Below are 21,639 nucleotides of genomic sequence, written 5' to 3'. Positions count from 1 at the left end.
CACCCCTAACTTGGCGATTTCGTATCCTAAGTGTGGTTGGTACTCGTTGGGTCAAAATTTAATTTCAACACTTTGACGAGGGTCCACTAGAATTTGAAATTTGAGTTTCTCCATCAAGGTGAGGATTTTACTCCTAACTTGATGGTGAATTTCAAGTAAAAATAGAATCAAGCGGAATGAGAATCGTTCACCGAATTATGGTTTTCACGCCTATTTTGGCAAACTCGTCTTGTTTGTATAATACGAGCGTTTGTGGGTTTAGAGTTGTCACACCCCCAAAAATCCACCCGCGGAGTACCACCGCTTGGAGGCGTGACATGACCAGGGTCAAGCCACCAATCATATTGAACATGTAATTAATAAGTAAAGGTAAATGTCATTCAAACCACCAATATGAAAGGTGTACAAAACATAAGTATAATATCACTGTTTAGCGGAAGCGTATAAATAAAACCCAACATAATAAAGTATGAAATGTCATGAAGTGTTTAACGAAACATTCACGATCCGTGCCCACAACGACCGTGCCTCCCGTGCAAGCTCCATAGTACCTAAGGTTCTGCAAGGCATGCAGCAGAGAGTCAACAACAACTAGTTGAGCGAGTTCACAGTTAATAGTTCAGTAATTGTAATAGTAGGATAAGCTTTATGTTCGTTCGTTTACTCATTTATCGTATTAGTTTGCATCGAGGTCTCCAAGACATGTGTGCGAAGATTAGGGTAAATTTTCCCAAGTATTCTAGACTAGGTATATTTGTATCGCAGCCCACCCGGCATGTGTGCGAAGTTTAGTGTATAGTTCGCAGCCATCCCAGGCATGTATGTGAAGATTAGTCATAGTATCGCAGCCAACCCTGGCGTGTGTGCGAAGATCAGTTCTATCAGTATCACTAGTCTAGTAGTATCTTATCAATAACCTTCCTTACCCGAGGACCATATCATTACGTTCTATCAGCTAGGTAAGTACAAGTAAATCATTCAAACCCATTCCCACCCTGGGAACCCCATGCCATGGCTGTGTGAACTCACCTTGGTTTGCTCGGTAAGCTAAGTATGTGCTCACAGTTAATCAATCACGTCCTAAGGTACGCACGTATACATAATTAGTTCGTATTCACGTAGTTCATGTATAAGCACAATCAATAATCACCAAGTAGCACATTGCACGTATTTAAGATCATGCAAGTCATGTTCATCATCTAACGGCAGTTAGTTAATGCAGTTAAGTTTTAACGGAAATAGTTACTGTGCAAATTATCCAAATCGGCGAAACACCCTTTGTTTCGCCGTGAACCCCTTTGACGAAACACTTCCCTTTCGTCGATCACCTCCTTGGCGAAACACAGTCCTGTTTCGTCAATTACCCTTGGTGAAACACCCCTTCTGTTTCGCCGTAAATTCCGTTTCGTCAACCAGGCAGGTACGTCACATAACATCAGTTTCAAAACATCACAGAAACCCTAATCATTCTAGCAGCCGTTATGCTATCATCGATCATCAATCATAGATCATTATGCAGGGATCATAGAGAAATCATTCAACAATAATCATCAAATCAATAACATAATCATCACGGTTCTTAACGTCTAGCATGAACCCTAGTTTATGTGTATCACAAATCGATTAGCATAACACATCCCTTCATCGAATCCCATTAGTATACTATCGCATTCAGATCTAGATCCCGTTAACAATATCCAAAATCAAGTATTCAATCATACCCAAACCGATTATCAGAACTCTACGCTAGTTACTAGGTTTTACATAAGGTTATGTGTTTGATTAACCGCGCATAACAAGACCGAGAATATCATACACATATATTTAGAATTAGAATCAAACCGAGCATGTAAATTACTAACCGAACTAAGAACGATCGAGAAATAATGATCCGACTTCGAAAGAGGGGAGGGTTGCCGTCGCACACAAGGTTAGAGAGAGTCTCTAGGATTTCTGATTGCTAAAGTTGTGAAACATGAACTGTTTCACGTAATGATATACGAGACAGCGTACTGGGCCCGAACTGGGCTTCGGCGAATTAATGGGCCGGCGAAACACTTTGTTTGGTCGAAATGTGGTGACGAGACACATTGTGTGTCGTCGGACGGTTATTGGCGAAACACATCTTGTTTCGTCGGGTACTTAATGGGCTTCAATAGTTTAAGTTTTTCAACAGTTCTCAGTTACACTTATACAACCAAACACATAATCATGCAAACACAATACGTTTTATCATAACACAATGTGTACATTACAAGTCAAACAACTAAACAGTCAAAGTCAACGTGCAATAAATGCGAAAGGGAAAGTCGGAAACTCGAGTTGTCACATTATCCCTAACTTGAAAGAAATTTCGTCCCGAAATATGGCATGCGGTTACTGAGGAAGCTAGGTAAGTTGCATCGTTTACTGGTTTTCCTGGGGTGTCACATCATTCCCCCGTTGATTTGGAATTTCGTCCCGAAATTCTGCAGTAGTAGCTTCAGCCTCAGTAGTGGTTGCATTGGTTCCGAATAACTGGGGATACTTGAGTTTCATTTGATCTTCACGCTCCCAGGTGAACTCTGGGCCGTGACGGGAGTTCCAACGAACGCGAACAAGAGGGATTCTCGTGTTCTTGAGGACCTTAACATCCTGGTCCGTGATTTCAACAGGTTCCTCGATGAACTGCAACCGCTCGTCAATAGTGAGCTCCTTCAAGGGAACTATGAGGGTCTCATCTGAAAGGCACTTCTTCAGATTCGACACGTGAAAAACATTGTGAACTGCACCGAGTTCAGCTGGTAAGTTCAGTCTGTAGGCCACTGTGCCTATTCTTTCTGCAATTTCGAATGGTCCGACATACCGCGGATTGAGTTTGCCTCGTTTGCCAAAACGAACCACACCCTTCCAGGGTGAGACTTTGAGTAATACCCGGTCCCCGACCTGAAATTCCAATGGCTTCCTACGCTTATCCGCGTAGCTTTTCTGACGGTCGCGAGCTGCCGCCATACGTTGTCGTATTTGTGCAATCTTTTCCGTGGTGTCCACTATAAGTTCTGGACCTGTGATCTGACTATCCCCCACCTCTGCCCAACAGAGAGGTGACCGGCATTTACGCCCGTACAATGCATCGAATGGAGCGGCTTGAATGCTGGTGTGATAACTGTTATTGTACGAGAACTCTACCAAAGGGAGATGCTTTTCCCAGTTGTTGCCGAAATCAATGACACATGCCCGAAGCATGTCTTCTAGAGTTTGAATCGTGCGCTCAGACTGCCCATCCGTCTGAGGGTGATATGCTGTGCTCATGTCTAGCCGCGAGCCAAAAGCCTTGTGCATTTCTTGCCATAGTTCTGACGTGAATCGTGCATCGCGATCCGAGATGATAGAGGTGGGCACCCCGTGCCTTGAGACTACTTCCTTCAAGTATATATCTGCTAGTGTGGAAAACTTGTCTGTTTCTTTGATTTCTAGGAAATGAGCAGACTTGGTGAGTCGATCCACTATCACCCAAATAGTATCGTTCCCACGCTGGGATCTAGGTAGGCTTGTAACAAAATCCATGGAAATTTCTTCCCATTTCCACTGTGGTATCTTTGGTTGCTGGAGTAGGCCCGCTGGTTTCTGATACTCTGCCTTGACTCTTGCACAGGTCAAGCACTTGCTGACATAGGTAGCGATGTGGGCCTTCATGCTAGGCCACCAATAAGTTGTTTTGATATCATGGTACATTTTATCTGAGCCTGGGTGTATCGAGTAGCGAGACTTGTGTGTTTCATCCATCACAAGTTCCCGTAATTCGCCGTATAGTGGGATCCAAATACGCCCTGTTACATAGTAGGCGCCGTCTTCCTTCTGTTCCAACCGTTGCCTTGATCCGCGTAGGGCTTTAGCCCTGACGTTTTCTGGTTTCAATGCTTCTACCTGAGCATCTCGTATCTGCGCAGGAAGACTAGACTGAATGGTGAGCTGCAATGCTCGTACGCGCTTAGGTGTAGTGTCTTTCCGACTGAGAGCGACAGCCACAACATTGGCTTTGCCTGGATGGTACTTGATAGTGCATTCGTAATCGTTCAAAAGTTTGACCCATCTTCGTTGACGCATGTTCAAATCCTTTTGCTTAAGGATATGCTCGAGACTCCTGTGATCGGTGTAGATTGTGCACTTGGTACCGTACAGGTAGTGTCGCCATATCTTAAGCACGAAGACAACAGCTCCCAGCTCTAAATCGTGCGTCGTGTAGTTCCGTTCATGAACCTTGAGTTGACGAGAAGCGTAAGCAATAACTTTATCCCGTTGCATCAATACACAACCAAGACCCTGTATCGATGCGTCACAATAAACCACAAAATCGTCCGTGCCCTCTGGCAATGAGAGAATAGGTGCGCTGCCAAGCCTATCCTTTAGGTACTGGAAAGCGGTTTCCTGGGGATCTCCCCAACGGTAGGTGACACCCTTCTGTGTCAGTAGTGTAAGTGGCTGTGCGATCTTCGAGAAGTCTTTGATAAACCGTCTGTAGTAACCCGCCAAACCCAAGAATTGGCGTATTTCCGTTGGAGTGCGAGGCGCAGGCCAATTTCTGATCGAATCTACCTTGGATGGATCAACATGAATGTAACAACTCTCGCTAAAATTAATACTTAGTATGATTAATTAATCAGTTAATCAATATTAATTAAGCTAACAAGATTAATTAAGCTAAGTAAGGTTTATTAAAAATAGATATATATGGGGTCGTATAAGAACGTTTAATATTAATAATTAAATATATTATTTTATTTCCCTTACTCCGTTTTTAATGAAACTTAGGTTAAAACGTAGATAAAAATATGCTCGTTCTAAAGACATATTCGTCGTTTTATAAAACGTTATATTTTAAAAGTTATACGAGAAAAACGAGTGAAGCAGCTGAATTAATATATATAAGCAAGCTAGCTAGCACGTCAAGCAGGTAGGTAGGCACGTCAACTTATCCCACATCGACCAGAATATGAATTGAGGTGCTTGCTTGCTTGCTATAAATAAGAAGCTTAGGATTCATTTTTCTTTGCTCATTTCTTTTCTTCTTCTCTCTATACGTTGGTGTTCTAACCAATAATCACCGATACGATATTCTGTTCGGTCGATTCAGGAACCAACTAACGGAATCCAAAGTATTATACTTTGTGAGTTCGTTAAACGGAATCCAAAGTACTATACTTTGTGAGTTCGTTAAACGGATGCCAAAGTACTGTCTGAATAAGACTACACTTTGTGAAGTTCGTTAAGGTTCGAATCTCGTGACTATCGTTGAGGTTTGATTTGGGTTTTACACAAATACGTATTCCATTCTGTTAAGCTATATGTTTAACTACCGAAAATACTCCCCACCACACACACATGCGAATCACTAATTAGTATAGCAGGGTGCTGCTACGATACAGGGTATTAACTCGATCGCTATTACGATTCATTTTCCGACCGATCAATATATCCAATGGATGTTTAAGTGCCACCCACATTAGGGTTATACTTTGTCGTTCGTCGTTAAATCGATGGATGTTTAAGTATCGCACTTTGTCGTTTGTTGTGAGAATTTGATCTCGTGAGTTATCGTAATTGTTGTATTAAGTTACCTACCTAGTTCATGTGCACTCGGTTACAAGGCTAAATCAATAGGCTAAGCTTTGCCAGTATAAATCTGCAATATATCAAGGCTTATCTGTAGACTAAACTTTGGCCGTATGAATCTGCATGTTTATAATGTGAGTCATTCTTCTTTTTAACTGTTTTCTCACAGTTTGTGAGTAAGTATTACAATACCTCAAATTATTTTCAAAGGTTATAATTACAGGGATTAAGTCTTTGTAATCACCAAATTACAGCTGGTATGTGGGGTATTGTGCACATTACTATTTTTATCACTCTATGTGAGTGAGTATTACTCTATGTGAGTAATTATTACTCTGTGTGAGTAAACCGTCACTATTTGGGGCGACGGGACCCAATAGTGGTATGACCACAGTCACAGATCCGGTCGAGTGACAAATACCCATTCTTGATAATTGGTTGATAGAAACATTGTAATCGCTCTTAATACTGTGAATTATAACAAATCTGTTTTTATAAAACCTGAATGAACTCACTCAGTATTTCCCGCTGACAAAACCTTTTTAAAACGCGTTTCAGGTAATTACAGTAGATTGGAGTAAGGATTAGATCCAGCACTGAAGGACTTCAAGAAGTGGCTTATTTCATTAATTAAATCAAATTAAGAAATATCGTTTTTATATTAAAAGCTACCTTTGTAAAACATGGGTTTATCCCATCTATTTAATAAATAAAATCCGGTGTTTCTAAACTCTGATATTTTTCCTAACTCACGATCATGATGAAATTTCCGCTGCAATGTTTTTCAAACTAAAAATAATCATCGGTACCACTGGACTGCTCACGGCACCCGATTCCGTCCAGGGTGGGTCGGGGGTCGTGACAGAAGGTGGTATCAGAGCCACTGCTTTAAGCCTATAAGTGTTGTGATAATAATACTTAAGCTTAAATAAAAAGAGTTAGGAGATTTCTATTAAATGGTAGCACAGCTGATAGCAGTTAAACTTGAACATAAGAAAAGATGCCTTAGTATAAGCTAAGCCACTGGTTTACACAATGAGGTGTTATAATAATACCTAAGTGAAACGGAGAATTAGAAACTTAATATTATCTGATAGCACTCCGGATGGTATTTAGACTTGAACTTAAGAATTTTGCCTTAAAATAAACTTTAAGGTAAATTACTTATATAAGTATAATGTAATGGATACTGGTATGACGGTTAGCAGGCAATAGCACTTAATTGCTATTTATTCTTGCTTATTGATATTATTTGGTCTAGAATAAGATATGTTATGGGAATACAAATTTACTTGATTCTTGATAAAAGCCCTAATAAAAGAGGCACTTTTTGAAAAGATACTATTTATGGGAAATAGAAAATTTTCTCTGGCAAAACTGGGTATAGAGTAGCAGACTCTCCAGCTTGTCCGGACATATTGAGATTACCGCTCCGGCGCGAACCGGATAAGACGGGGTAAATGATATGTCAAATCAGTGACAAGATTTCCCTAAATAGTATCATGACCAAATACCTGACTGGTTCTTGGAAATATGAATCTGTTAAATACATTGACCTGATAAATGGTATGTTTATTTCAGCATGTGAAATATGTGATTATATAGATAGGTATATCTATAAGGAAATTCCAAAAAAAAAAAAAAAAAAAAACCCATAAGGATTGATAAATTGAAATAAAGCACAAGCATCCGTGTCTAGAATTCTTTATCAGGAATCTCTTTTCCAATATCAAACATTATTTTGTTTGATCATTTACCTCGTAACTCATACAATGAGAACCCTTTAAAGATGGGATATCATCGAAAGTATAAAAATTTACAATGCACAAGTAAGAAACATATAAAGTTGTGCTAATGCACAAGAAAACACATGAAACTTAAAATATACGTCCACAGACGTTGAAATATATCACACACGACTTTCCAAGGCAAAAACTTTGAAAAGTATAAATTGGGCACGATGACACCAATACTAATTCTGTCAGTAGAAAACTACTAATCAAAAAGAAGCACTTTGCCACGTGATCCTACAAACGATCTACATTTTGTTGAGGTACGTTGGAACAAGATTTCACAATCATCGGTGCACAGTCTAAACTAAGTCATAATTATTATCACTGAAAAAGGAGTCACATACCTTTGCAAATCCCCTATTCCATTTCAGTTCATTCGACATTCCTTGATAATGGCACTTAACAACGGGTATCACACAAAATTCCAGATAAAAGTTCTTATATTCCTTTCGTAGCAATTCTGACTTCTGCCTATAATAAGTTGACTTTCGTGTTCTTTTAATGGTCATCATACCATAAAGAATTCTTTCATAATAGCAAATATTGATCCATTTCGTTTCTTGGTAAATCCATACGATACACATGCACTATTTGTTGCGCATGTGGTTCATTTGAGTTATAAGACCCTAGGAAGGCTTCATTCCAAATTATTGTTTTATCCAACCTCAAATATCATTTCGCTATACTTGATCTTTGCATTGTAAACCGCGTTTTGCAAAATGATTACTCTTTGATATTTGATCGATAAATTTTTTTTTTGAAAAACTCGATTTTCTTTTTGAAGGTTATACATGGTTTCTGTTGTGATCATGTCCGAACTTCCTTATTAAAACTCGTTTTATCCAAACCCAGTTAACTTGCTCTCAATACGTAATCAATTCGAAGTCCCATATGATGGATTGAAACCATCATATTCAAAATAGTCCCAACAAGCACTTCAATTCTCTTGAACCATAACATGCTTGTTTAGTCTTCGAATTCATCAAATCATTTCTTTGATCACGATCACTTTGTGATGACATTTTCACAAATTTGAAGATTGCGCTAATCTAGGATTTAATTATTTATTTATTTATATTGAATCCGCTTTGTTGATTTATTTTATGAAAGCAATCTTAACACAATTGTGTGCTAAGATAATGATCCACCATTTCATGTCCTAATTCCTTAGTCCTTACAACCTAAATCGAGCCTTTCGTGATATTTCTTACCTTATCATCATTGATCGAAAAACATTATATAAACTTAATTATATATAGAAACTTACAATATAGTATTCCTACATTTAAAATTTTTGTTAAAACCATTAAGGTAAAGAATTTATATTTTTACGTATAAAATTTTGTTTGAAGTATATTCTCATTTAAGTTTATGCATTTATTATTGGCAATTAATATTAGTTTTATTATTAGTAATAATATATTAATTGTAATAGTGTTAGTATTATTTTTAGATACTAGAGTTATTATCAAGGGCATGTATTGAATAGCCTAGCCTTAGTCAGGCATGGACTGGCCACCTATGCTTAAACAAGGCAGCACTAACCAATATCCGCCGTGATAATGACTAGGTAATTAAGTCATCATACTTATTTAGTAAATTTCAATTATATATAAAAATATTTTTATATTATATATATAAAAATATATATACTTTGTACTGTAAAGAGAAGACATATTTTCATAAAACAATTAAAAGGGACGAATAGAATTATCTAAATAATCATAAACAAGACATATTATAAATAAATGTTCATCTTGATTAATATTTCACAAACATTAAATACTTATAGAAATATTCTTTTATATTAAAATATCAAATGTTATTTACGCAAGCCAATATTTAAGTATGCTTGATATTAAAATAAACATTTATTATTCTACTTTTATGATTTAAAATACCATAATCTTATAGTTAAACACACTTGATTTTAAAAATAATAATCATAAGTTCTAGAATATTGGATAAACCTATATCATTATTTTGTCAAAGTTACCACGGGTTCTAATATTTGAACCTATCTATATTTATTTATTATTCTACCTTATGATAACATAAAAAGGAAAAAGGATTTTAATAAATCAAAATATCACCTATCTTTAATCAAACATTTTGATTAAAATCATCTGAATACAATTATAAGACAAAAATACACTAACTTTATTGTCTTTTCATGTATTCTTACAAATCACCCATCTCAACACATTAATTTTCTCATATCATAATTTAATATCTGACAAAACATTTTCATGTTTTCATTTTATTTTGACCCGGTCAATCTTAAGTCTTCCTTAGGTACCAATCAAGGTAAGTTTTCTTCTGACAAAGAATTTTACTAATTCCAAAAAGTTCTTCACATTCATTTTAAAAATCTATAGATCATATATCTTTTGGCTTGAACCCAATCACCTTGAAAAAAAAATATATATACCATTTCATCTTATTCGTTTGAACATTTCATCTTTTGAAATATCCAGATTCGCCTCCTTGAAACTCTCAAATTCGAAAACAATAAATTTATTCGGTCATCATTGAATTCTTTACAAACACTTTGTAGCGTCCGAATAGATTTGTAGCCTGTGCTAAACCCTATTCATACGCCATTCGTTTAATTTGTCATATTCTTGGTACAATTATGTACTCAGATTACGATACACTAAATTCTATTGTCCAGTACCATTTAAGTAAACGATATTGACTTTCGGATAATCATTGACAAATCATTTTCCATACCTCCATTCACAAATAGATATTTATCAATTCAGAATCTCCCCAAATTGATCAAAGTAAGTTCATTTCAGATATTGAATCCAATTGTTTCTATAAATCATTTCTATTTTTAAAATTCATACCCCTCAAAATATCTTTTGATTCCATTCCGTGATACATTGTTTCTCTTAATTAGAAGAAGAAACATAACCCAAGAAAATATCATAGTCCAAATCTCGAGGACGAGATTTTATTAAGGTGGGGAGGATGTAACAACTCTCGCTAAAATTAATACTTAGTATGATTAATTAATCAGTTAATCAATATTAATTAAGCTAACAAGATTAATTAAGCTAAGTAAGGTTTATTAAAAATAGATATATATGGGGTCGTATAAGAACGTTTAATATTAATAATTAAATATATTATTTTATTTCCCTTACTCCGTTTTTAATGAAACTTAGGTTAAAACGTAGATAAAAATATGCTAGTTCTAAAGACATATTTGTCGTTTTATAAAACGTTATATTTTAAAAGTTATACGAGAAAAACGAGTGAAGCAGCTGAATTAATATATATAAGCAAGCTAGCTAGCACGTCAAGCAGGTAGGTAGGCACGTCAACTTATCCCACATCGACCAGAATATGAATTGAGGTGCTTGCTTGCTTGCTATAAATAAGAAGCTTAGGATTCATTTTTCTTTGCTCATTTCTTTTCTTCTTCTCTCTATACGTTGGTGTTCTAACCAATAATCACCGATACGATATTCTGTTCGGTCGATTCAGGAACCAACTAACGGAATCCAAAGTATTATACTTTGTGAGTTCGTTAAACGGAATCCAAAGTACTATACTTTGTGAGTTCGTTAAACGGATGCCAAAGTACTGTCTGAATAAGACTACACTTTGTGAAGTTCGTTAAGGTTCGAATCTCGTGACTATCGTTGAGGTTTGATTTGGGTTTTACACAAATACGTATTCCATTCTGTTAAGCTATATGTTTAACTACCGAAAATACTCCCCACCACACACACACATGCGAATCACTAATTAGTATAGCAGGGTGCTGCTACGATACAGGGTATTAACTCGATCGTTATTACGATTCATTTTCCGACCGATCAATATATCCAATGGATGTTTAAGTGCCACCCACATTAGGGTTATACTTTGTCGTTCGTCGTTAAATCGATGGATGTTTAAGTATCGCACTTTGTCGTTTGTTTTGAGAATTTGATCTCGTGAGTTATCGTAATTGTTGTATTAAGTTACCTACCTAGTTCATGTGCACTCGGTTACAAGGCTAAATCAATAGGCTAAGCTTTGCCAGTATAAATCTGCAATATATCAAGGCTTATCTGTAGACTAAACTTTGGCCGTATGAATCTGCATGTTTATAATGTGAGTCATTCTTCTTTTTAACTGTTTTCTCACAGTTTGTGAGTAAGTATTACAATACCTCAAATTATTTTCAAAGGTTATAATTACAGGGATTAAGTCTTTGTAATCACCAAATTACAGCTGGTATGTGGGGTATTGTGCACATTACTATTTTTATCACTCTATGTGAGTGAGTATTACTCTATGTGAGTAATTATTACTCTGTGTGAGTAAACCATCACTATTTGGGGCGACGGGACCCAATAGTGGTATGACCACAGTCACAGATCCGGTCGAGTGACAAATACCCATTCTTGATAATTGGTTGATAGAAACATTGTAATCGCTCTTAATACTGTGAATTATAACAAATCCGTTTTTATAAAACCTGAATGAACTCACTCAGTATTTCCCGCTGACAAAACCTTTTTAAAACGCGTTTCAGGTAATTACAGTAGATTGGAGTAAGGATTAGATCCAGCACTGAAGGACTTCAAGAAGTGGCTTATTTCATTAATTAAATCAAATTAAGAAATATCATTTTTATATTAAAAGCTACCTTTGTAAAACATGGGTTTATCCCATCTATTTAATAAATAAAATCCGGTGTTTCTAAACTCTGATATTTTTCCTAACTCACGGTCCTGATGAAATTTCCGCTGCAATGTTTTTCAAAATAAAAATAATCACCGGTACCACTGGACTGCTCACGGCACCCGATTCCGTCCAGGGTGGGTTGGGGGTCGTGACAATGAATCCCATCCTTGTTTACCACGTGGCCTAGAAAGTGGACTTCACGAAGCCAGAAGTCACATTTTGAAAACTTAGCGTACAGTTGTTCCTTTCGTAGAAGTTCCAAGATAAGCCGTAAATGCTGCTCGTGCTCCTCCTGACTCTTGGAGTAGATCAGAATGTCGTCGATAAAAACTATCACAAATTTGTCTAAGTAGGGCTTGCATACCCTGTTCATAAGGTCCATAAAGACTGCTGGTGCGTTCGTCAGCCCAAAAGGCATAACTAGAAATTCGTAGTGACCGTAGCGAGTTCTGAATGCGGTTTTGGAGACGTCCTCATCCCGGACTCTCAGCTGATGGTAACCTGACCTCAAGTCTATCTTGGAGTAGTAACTCGACCCTTGCAACTGGTCGAATAAGTCGTCAATTCGTGGAAGAGGATAGCGGTTCTTCACCGTCACCTTGTTGAGTTCCCGGTAGTCTATGCACATCCTGAAGGTACCGTCCTTCTTTTTCACGAATAACACTGGAGCTCCCCAAGGCGAAGAGCTTGGACGAATAAAGCCCTTTTCCAAGAGCTCTTGTAGCTGCTTTGACAGTTCTTCCAGTTCAGTTAGAGCTAAACGATACGGTGCACGAGCTATGGGTGCTGCTCCCGGAGCGAGCTCGATCTGGAATTCGACTTGGCGATGAGGCGGTAGACCAGGTAAATCTTCAGGAAACACTTGAGGAAAATCGCGTACAACTAGGATATCCTCTATTCTTTTCTCTTTCGTTGATGCATCAGTAACTAGAGCCAAAATGGCTGTGTGACCCTTTCGCAACCATTTCTGAGCCTTCAAGAAGGAGATGATGCCAACCACAGCACCACTCTTGTCGCCTTGAACTTCGAGAGGTTGCTTACCCGAACGGGGAATGCGAACTATCTTCTCCTTGCATAAGATCTCTGCGTGATGTTGGGATAACCAATCCATACCAATGAAGATATCGAAACTACCCAAAACTGTGGGTATGAGATCGATTGAGAAGGTCTGACCAACTAAGACGATGTTACAACCCTTAACTACATGTACGGCTTCTACACTCTTACCATTTGCTAACTCTACGATATGTTTGGTGTTTAGGGGTGTTGGTGTACGTTTTAACATTTGACTAACTTTTAACGATATATAACTTGTATCCGCACCCGAATCAAACAAAATAGTAACGTAAAAGTCGTCGAGAAGAAACTTACCCATGACCACGTTAGGATCGTTCCTCGCGTCACCTCGACCCAACACAAAAGCACGACCCCTAGCTTCATTGCCATTATTGTTGTTGTTTCCCCCGTTGTTGTTGTTGTTCCCATTGCCCTGGTGATTATTGTTGTTGCGATTCTGGTTCAGCTGGGGGCAATCACGTTTGAAATGACCTTCAGCCCCACACTGGAAACAACCCCGGTTTCCTCGCTGTGGCTGCTGCTGTTGGTTTTGAGGAGCTGGTGGTGGAAGTTGCTGATTCTGATTAGCAGGTCGTGAGCTCCTGCAGTCTTTAGCTTCGTGCCCTAGCTTGAGACATCTCTGACATCGTTCCTTGCGACACCGTCCACTGTGGTGTCTGTTGCACCTATTACATAGTGGGTGAATTCCCCGATATCCACCCTGCCCCTGACTGCCTGATAATTGCTGACTCGGATTCTGGTAGTCATTTGTCTTGCGTTGTTGTGCTTGAGACTGAACAGAAGCTGATCCCTTGCTGGAATCCCCATCCCATTTCCTCTTGTTGTCGCTGGGAGTAGCAGAAGTAGTATCAACAGTAGTGGTAGCAGTGATGCGTTTTGGCAGCTTGTTCTGTTCCACCGCCTGATCCGTGAGGCGATGAGCAAGACGCTGGATGTCTTGGATGTTGTCGAGGTTAGCCGATGTCACATGGCTCTGAATCTCTGATGCTAGACCCTTGAGATACAATTCGATGCGCTTGATTGGAGGGTCCACCATGGTTGGACACAAGATGGCCAGTTTGTTCGACCGTTTCGTGTAAGCTTCGATCTCCGACCCCGTCATTTTCAAATGATAAAGCTCCACTTCCAACTTGTGGATGTCGTCGCGTGTGCAGTATTCCCTTTTGATCAGTTCCTTGAAATCGTTCTAAGGGGTGGCGTTAGCAGCTGCCAGCCCTAGAATCTGAACTTGCGCATTCCACCAGGTTAGCGCAATCCCTTCCAGCGTGCCTGTGGCGTACTTGACCATGCGAGCCTCAGGGCATTCGCACATCTCGAATACTGACTCGAGCTTTTTGAACCAATGGAGTAGTCCCACTGCTCCCTCTGTGCCACTGAATGTGCTTGGACGACAGTCCATGAAGTTCTTGAATGTGCAGACAGGTTGTGGGGCGTGTTGACCTATTGTGTACGAATAGGACAAAGTTAAACACAAGAGTTAATGTAGGATCTAAAGATCCTAGTGTAAATCACATCCGCAGGGTATACTACCTGCTTGTGCAGCTGCAAGTGCCGCAGCTACTTGTTCGTTGATAAGAGCCGTCAATTGGGCTTGGGTCATGTTAACACGTCTAGACATGATCTTCATAGTAAAGGTAACATAGTGAGGAAAGGTTCGCGAGTAATGCAATGACAGAAGAGTGTAAGCACATAGATGTTCTCATGTAATGAAGTATAGTAGGCAATGTAATCTAAGCATACTACGAGCAAAGTTCTATGTAGTTCTAGCAAGCAGGTAATAAACATAAACCATATTACCTAGGATGTTGAGTCTTGCACGTGGAGCGAAGCGTCGTTGTGGATCGTTGAGAGCACTGTTCTGGTTATAGTCTGGTTTTAATAAAAACGTTTTTCCCATATTAAAACCAAGTTCTCTATAACCAATGGCTCTGATACCAATCTGTCACACCCCCAAAAATCCACCCGCGGAGTACCACCGCTTGGAGGCGTGACATGACCAGGGTCAAGCCACCAATCATATTGAACATGTAATTAATAAGTAAAGGTAAATGTCATTCAAACCACCAATATGAAAGGTGTACAAAACATAAGTATAATATCACTGTTTAGCGGAAGCGTATAAATAAAACCCAACATAATAAAGTATGAAATGTCATGAAGTGTTTAACGAAACATTCACGATCCGTGCCCACAACGACCGTGCCTCCCGTGCAAGCTCCATAGTACCTAAGGTCCTGCAAGGCATGCAGCAGAGAGTCAACAACAACTAGTTGAGCGAGTTCACAGTTAATAGTTCATTAATTGTAATAGTAGGATAAGCTTTATGTTCGTTCGTTTACTCATTTATCGTATTAGTTTGCATCGCGGTCTCCAAGACATGTGTGCGAAGATTAGGGTAAATTTTTCCAAGTATTCTAGACTAGGTATATTTGTATCGCAGCCCACCCGGCATGTGTGCGAAGTTTAGTGTATAGTTCGCAGCCATCCCAGGCATGTATGCGAAGATTAGTCATAGTTTCGCAGCCAACCCTGGCGTGTGTGCGAAGATCAGTTCTATCAGTATCACTAGTCTAGTAGTATCTTATCAATAACCGTCCTCATGTATGCGAAGATTAGTCATAGTTTCGCAGCCAACCCTGGCGTGTGTGCGAAGATCAGTTCTATCAGTATCACTAGTCTAGTAGTATCTTATCAATAACCTTCCTCACCCGAGGACCATATCATTACGTTCTATCAGCTAGGTAAGTACAAGTAAATCATTCAAACCCATTCCCACCCTGGGAACCCCATGCCTTGGCTGTGTGAACTCACCTTAGTTTGCTCGGTAGGCTAAGTATGTGCTCACAGTTAATCAATCACGTCCTAAGGTACGCACGTATACATAATTAGTTCGTATTCACGTAGTTCATGTATAAGCGCAATCAATAATCACCAAGTAGCACATTGCACGTATTCAAGATCATGCAAGTCATGTTCATCATCTAACGGCAGTTAGTTAAAGCAGTTAAGTTTTAACGGAAATAGTTACTGTGCAAATTATCCAAATCGGTGAAACACCCTTTGTTTCGCCGTGAACCCCTTTGACGAAACACTTCCCTTTCGTCAATCACCTCCTTGGCGAAACACAGTCATGTTTCGTCAATTACCCTTGGTGAAACACCCCTTCTGTTTCGTCGTAAATTCCGTTTCGTCAACCAGGCAGTTACGTCACATAACATCAGTTTCAAAACATCACAGAAACCCTAATCATTCTAGCAGCCGTTATGCTATCATCGATCATCAATCATAGATCATTATGCAGGGATCATAGAGAAATCATTCAACAATAATCATCAAATCAATAACATAATCATCACGGTTCTTAACGTCTAGCATGAACCGCGCATAACAAGATCGAGAATATCATACACATATATTCAGAATTAGAATCAAACCGAGCATGTAAATTACTAACCGAACTAAGAACGATCGAGAAACAATGATCCGACATCGAAAGAGGGGAGGGTTGCCGTCGCACACAAGGTTAGAGAGAGTCTCTAGGGTTTCTGATTGCTAAAGTTGTGAAACATGAACTGTTTCACGTAATGATATACGAGACAGCGTACTGGGCCCGAACTGGGCTTCGGTGAATTAATGGGCCGGCGAAACACTTTGTTTCGTCGAAGTGTGGTGACGAGACACATTGTGTTTCGTCGAACGGTTATTGGCGAAACACACCTTGTTTCGTCGGGTACTTAATGGGCTTCAATAGTTTAAGTTTTTCAATAGTTCTCATGTTACACTTATACAACCAAACACATAATCATGGAAACACAATACGTTTTATCATAACACAATGTGTACATTACAAGTCAAACAAGTCAAACAACTAAATAGTCAAAGTCAACGTGCAATAAATGCGAAAGGGAAAGTCGGAAACTCGAGTTGTCACAAGAGTAGTCAAGTAAAATGCATGAGGAATAGTGTAAGTCGAAGATTAAACAAACAAGTATAAACATGTCAAGAATGGCACATAAGGAATGACATATTAAAACAAATATTAACACATAATAAAACATGTATTAACACATAAGAATAGCATGTCAAGTATGATACATAAGGATAAATGACATATATATTTAAAAGGCTCAAAGAGAATATATAAGAAACACATAAAGTGACATGCATGTAGTTTCAAACAAAACATAAAAAAAGGCTCTAAAATTATAGACAAGGTAAAAAGCATGGCAATTCTACCTAATTCCCTATAGTTATGGCTCTGATACCAATCTGTCACACCCCAAACAATGGCGGAAACATCGAGATGAGACGAAGTGTGAAGATTGCTAGAGACTTCATAACAATATTTGCGTCAATATTTAATAAACTGATTTCATTTCATAAACTAAATTGTCAGCAATACAAGGAATTCAAATAACAACAAGTTCAAACGGAATACATAACAACATAATCAAAATTGATACAACATTTAAACTTAAACGTCTATATTTGTATCTAGGCATCATCGCTACTTCATTTCATAGCATCATCATCATCAACCTGTAACATGTTAAAATAAAATTCAATGCAAAAGCAAATGCGAGTACACAAGGTTTAAATAGTATAGCATAAGTAAAGAGCATTTTACTCGAATCCACATGGCAATTGGTATACAAGGTAACTAGCATGCATAACATTACGTCTAAACCCAAAGTGTCCACTAGTATTTAGCATCCCTCGCCACAAAAGTGACGAGACCGTATAGTATATTGACTAAACAAACCCCCGTCGAGTGGTGTGCTACTCCTATAGCGCTATATTTGTTAAGCGAGGGTATAACATAGTAATGGCATAAAGCATGTATTATCTAGCATAACAAGTAGCATGTATAACGGATTGAGTTCCTAAAGCATGTTTATGTGTGTGTAAGTGTAATTTTGTATGGTAACATATTACAACCAAAAAGTGGTTTAAAATGTAAATGGGTCGACTGTACTCACAAAATTTGCTTATGCCTTCCGATTATCCAATCGTTGACGAGTAGTGAGATTTGGAGTCCGAATGTATAAGGGTTAAAGTTTAAGGTAGGTTTAGAGTCGAGATTCGAAATTTAAGACAACATGAAAATAACATATGAGAATAACATGTGAAAATGATCATCTAAATCATATGATACTTGTTCTTGACACTATGTAACTCCAAGGAGTTTATATGGTTTCATGGAACAAGGTTCCATTAGAATCGTAACAAGTTATCATACTATAGGATGATGTAATCTAGTTCTTGACATATGAACACTAGTTCATCATCTAAGATTCGATTATTTGGATTATGCGTTTATATATTACATATATTATATACATATTATTAAGTCCAATAATCAAGCATGAGGTAGAAGATTAATCTTCGTTTAAGTACCTCTATTGTGTCATAGAATTCATGTAGGAGGTAGGAAGAACAAGCTTCCATTTAGGTACCTCTTATGGTTCACCACTACACTTGATGTAAAAACATACAAGGAGGGTCATGAACTAATATCAATACAAGAATAAGAAACATCTACACTATGAGAAATCATCAAGAGATGTGGGGATTTTATGTTGGACAACCCAAGTTAGTCCATAATCACACCTTTATCAAGCTTAAAGCTTGAACACCACTTGTGGGTCAAAAACCCTAAACAAAACAAAAAGTATTTGAGGATTAACCTCTGATTTTGTATGTCTCAACATTGTTTTTAAGCCTAACTAACCATAGAGGTGGTTATAAGCATAAGGACATAGGTTTGAGATGAGTTAGACTCAAGTTGAACAAGTTTAGTAAAGATTAGATGAAATCAGAAATGAACAGTGAACTTTGGAGTCTTTTATTTACGGAGTTCCAGGGACTTATTTACTGTGAAAAACCCATGGAATCGAAGCCAAGATCAATCCAAGCACATAGGAAAAAGAATGAGGTAAAACGGACAACAATTGAGTGAGTTATGCTCACTTTAGTGAAAGGGTCTGAATCTACTCGAACCTGGAATTCAGCTACGTTTTTTTTAGAGTTTTAGAGTGATTAGAATGCTGCAAAAGTGGAAAAGTGACTGGGATTAGAGTGGTATTTATAGGGAAGGATTAGGGTTAAGATTGGTTGGCATTTAAGAGGTTAGTTGAGGGTTGAATTAACAAAAAGAAACAAGTTCAAAGCCCACACAAGGTGTAGCCGAAGAAGGCTGTTAACAGCCACAATAAACTTCTTTTTTTTCGGTTGTGACATAGTAATGGATAGATATTAATGTAGTATTATATGTATGTTATGACATAACAAGACAGTGGAGGTTTAACCAATAATAAAATAATAAAAAAAACAACAATAAACAGCCTATGGCTGTTGCGATTGAGATGGCTTTAACCGCCATGTTTATTCTTTTTTTTTTAACATATATGTTAAATAGTGCACTTAGTAAATCATATAGGTTAGTTAAGTATATAGTTTACTATAAAAAAAAAACCCAAGTGACTAATTGCTAACACATTAAAAGAAAAGGAACAATTCACAGGTTGTTGTTGCTGTCTTCAAGGTATGCGGCCAGTGGCGGACCCAAGATTTTATTTTAATGGGGTCCATTTTCGGGTCGGTTCTCGTTCGGGTAGAGTTAAAGTGAGGTTTGAACTAGATATTTAAAAAAAATAAGAAAAATTGGCTTATCAAGGATTGAACCCATGACCTCTTGGTGGAAAAGAAGGAGATTTACCACTACACCAGCTTTCTTTTTATTTCTATGGTGTCCACCTAATTGTATTTATGGGGTCCATATACAATTTAATATACCGAATCTACTATCTTTTTTAAAAAGATTGGGGTCCGGGGACCCGGTGGCACCAATGTGGGTCCGCCCCTGTATGCGGCCGAAATGGCTGTTGGACAGCCATTAAATGTCTTATTCCTTTATTGTGTGGTATAGAATATTGATATACATTAGTGATCATGATATGTATTATGATATTACCATCGTTTGGAGGTTGAAACAAAATAAAAAGAAGCCTTTAACCAGCCCTATATGTCATTTTATTATTATTATTTTTTTAATAGTAATAACATACATCAACGTAAGTTGATGTGTACTATACTATTATTATTATTATTAACCGTATATTTAATAGTTAACAAACATGTATAAGTTATGAGTACAAGTATTTCGAATATAGGTTGCACGTATGCATTTGGGATTGGTAATGCATAACCCGAGTATTGCAAAATGTATAAGCATGCACGAATATGTAAAGTATACGTTGTATGAGATAACGAATTTTATTACGATCAAAGTCTCGAATTTACAATGGCTCGAAACGAAATACGATAACACGAGATTACAAGTTTCTGAAAATAGAAATATATGACCATCTTTCTAAATACGGAAGTTACAAAAAAAACGGGGCGTTACAAATACACTATCCACTTATAAACCCTAAATCCCATTCATCTGAAGCGGAATCAACGCAGTTTGGATTTTGAATCCCAAAAATTCCACCGAGCACATCGAAGATCAAACCCTATAGTCATTTTGTATGTAACTCCTCACCTTATTCTTCATAATCATTCACCTTCTCAACTCTGATCGCATGCATTTTACATTTTCAGGCGTTTTAATCACAATTTCTTGGTGGGTTTACTTTATTTCATGTTCTTGTTGATGTTAAACATGTTAATCTGATTTTCATATCACGTTTTTGCTAAATTTCTTGTAATGTTTGAACCTTTATGTATCAAGAATGCTTGATGTAATCAAGGGTCTTGATTAAACATAATTTGAATAAATACCGATCTAGGGTTGTGTTGTTTCTTGAACTATTGTGTTCAAAATCAAGAAAAGATGGTGGGTACAGAAATTGTTGATTCAAAACCTGCTGTTGATTTAAAAGCAGATCTGGAACTTTAGTGAATGATTTATGGTAGTTTACGAAGGCGAACCTGGAACTTCAGATCTGGAACTTCACCAACAATCGAACATGCTGTTGTCACGATGAATGGTTCAACTGAATGATTTGTGGCGGTTTACGACGGCGTTCGTGGAGTGAACTTCATGATCGCATGATAAACTAAGCTTTGCGTTGTCGGGTTTGCAGTATAGGATTGCCGGTGATTGGTTGCAGAAGTCGCAACGGCTGTCACACCCCCAAAATCCACCCGCGGAGTACCACCGCTTGGGAGCGTGACTGACCAGGATCAAGCCATCAATCATATCAAACATAGCATTTAATAGTAAAAGTAATTAATGTAAATCATCATGACATGATTGATGTTTCAAAACCAAACATCGTTTAAGTAGCGGAAGCATAGTATGTAATCTCAAAATAGTTATAAGTTCAGATAAAGTTCATGATCCGTATCCCACAACGACCTGCTCCTCCCTGTGCAAGCTCCATAATGTACCTAAGGTCCTGCAAGGCATGCAGCAAATAATCAACAAACTAGTTGAGCGAGTTCACAGTAAGTTCATAGTATAGTGTGCATGTTTAACTAGTGG

The sequence above is a fragment of the Helianthus annuus genome, chromosome 17, assembly GCF_002127325.2.
Source record: "Helianthus annuus cultivar XRQ/B chromosome 17, HanXRQr2.0-SUNRISE, whole genome shotgun sequence".
NCBI lineage: Eukaryota > Viridiplantae > Streptophyta > Magnoliopsida > Asterales > Asteraceae > Helianthus > Helianthus annuus.
This window is presented reverse-complemented; position numbering follows the sequence as displayed.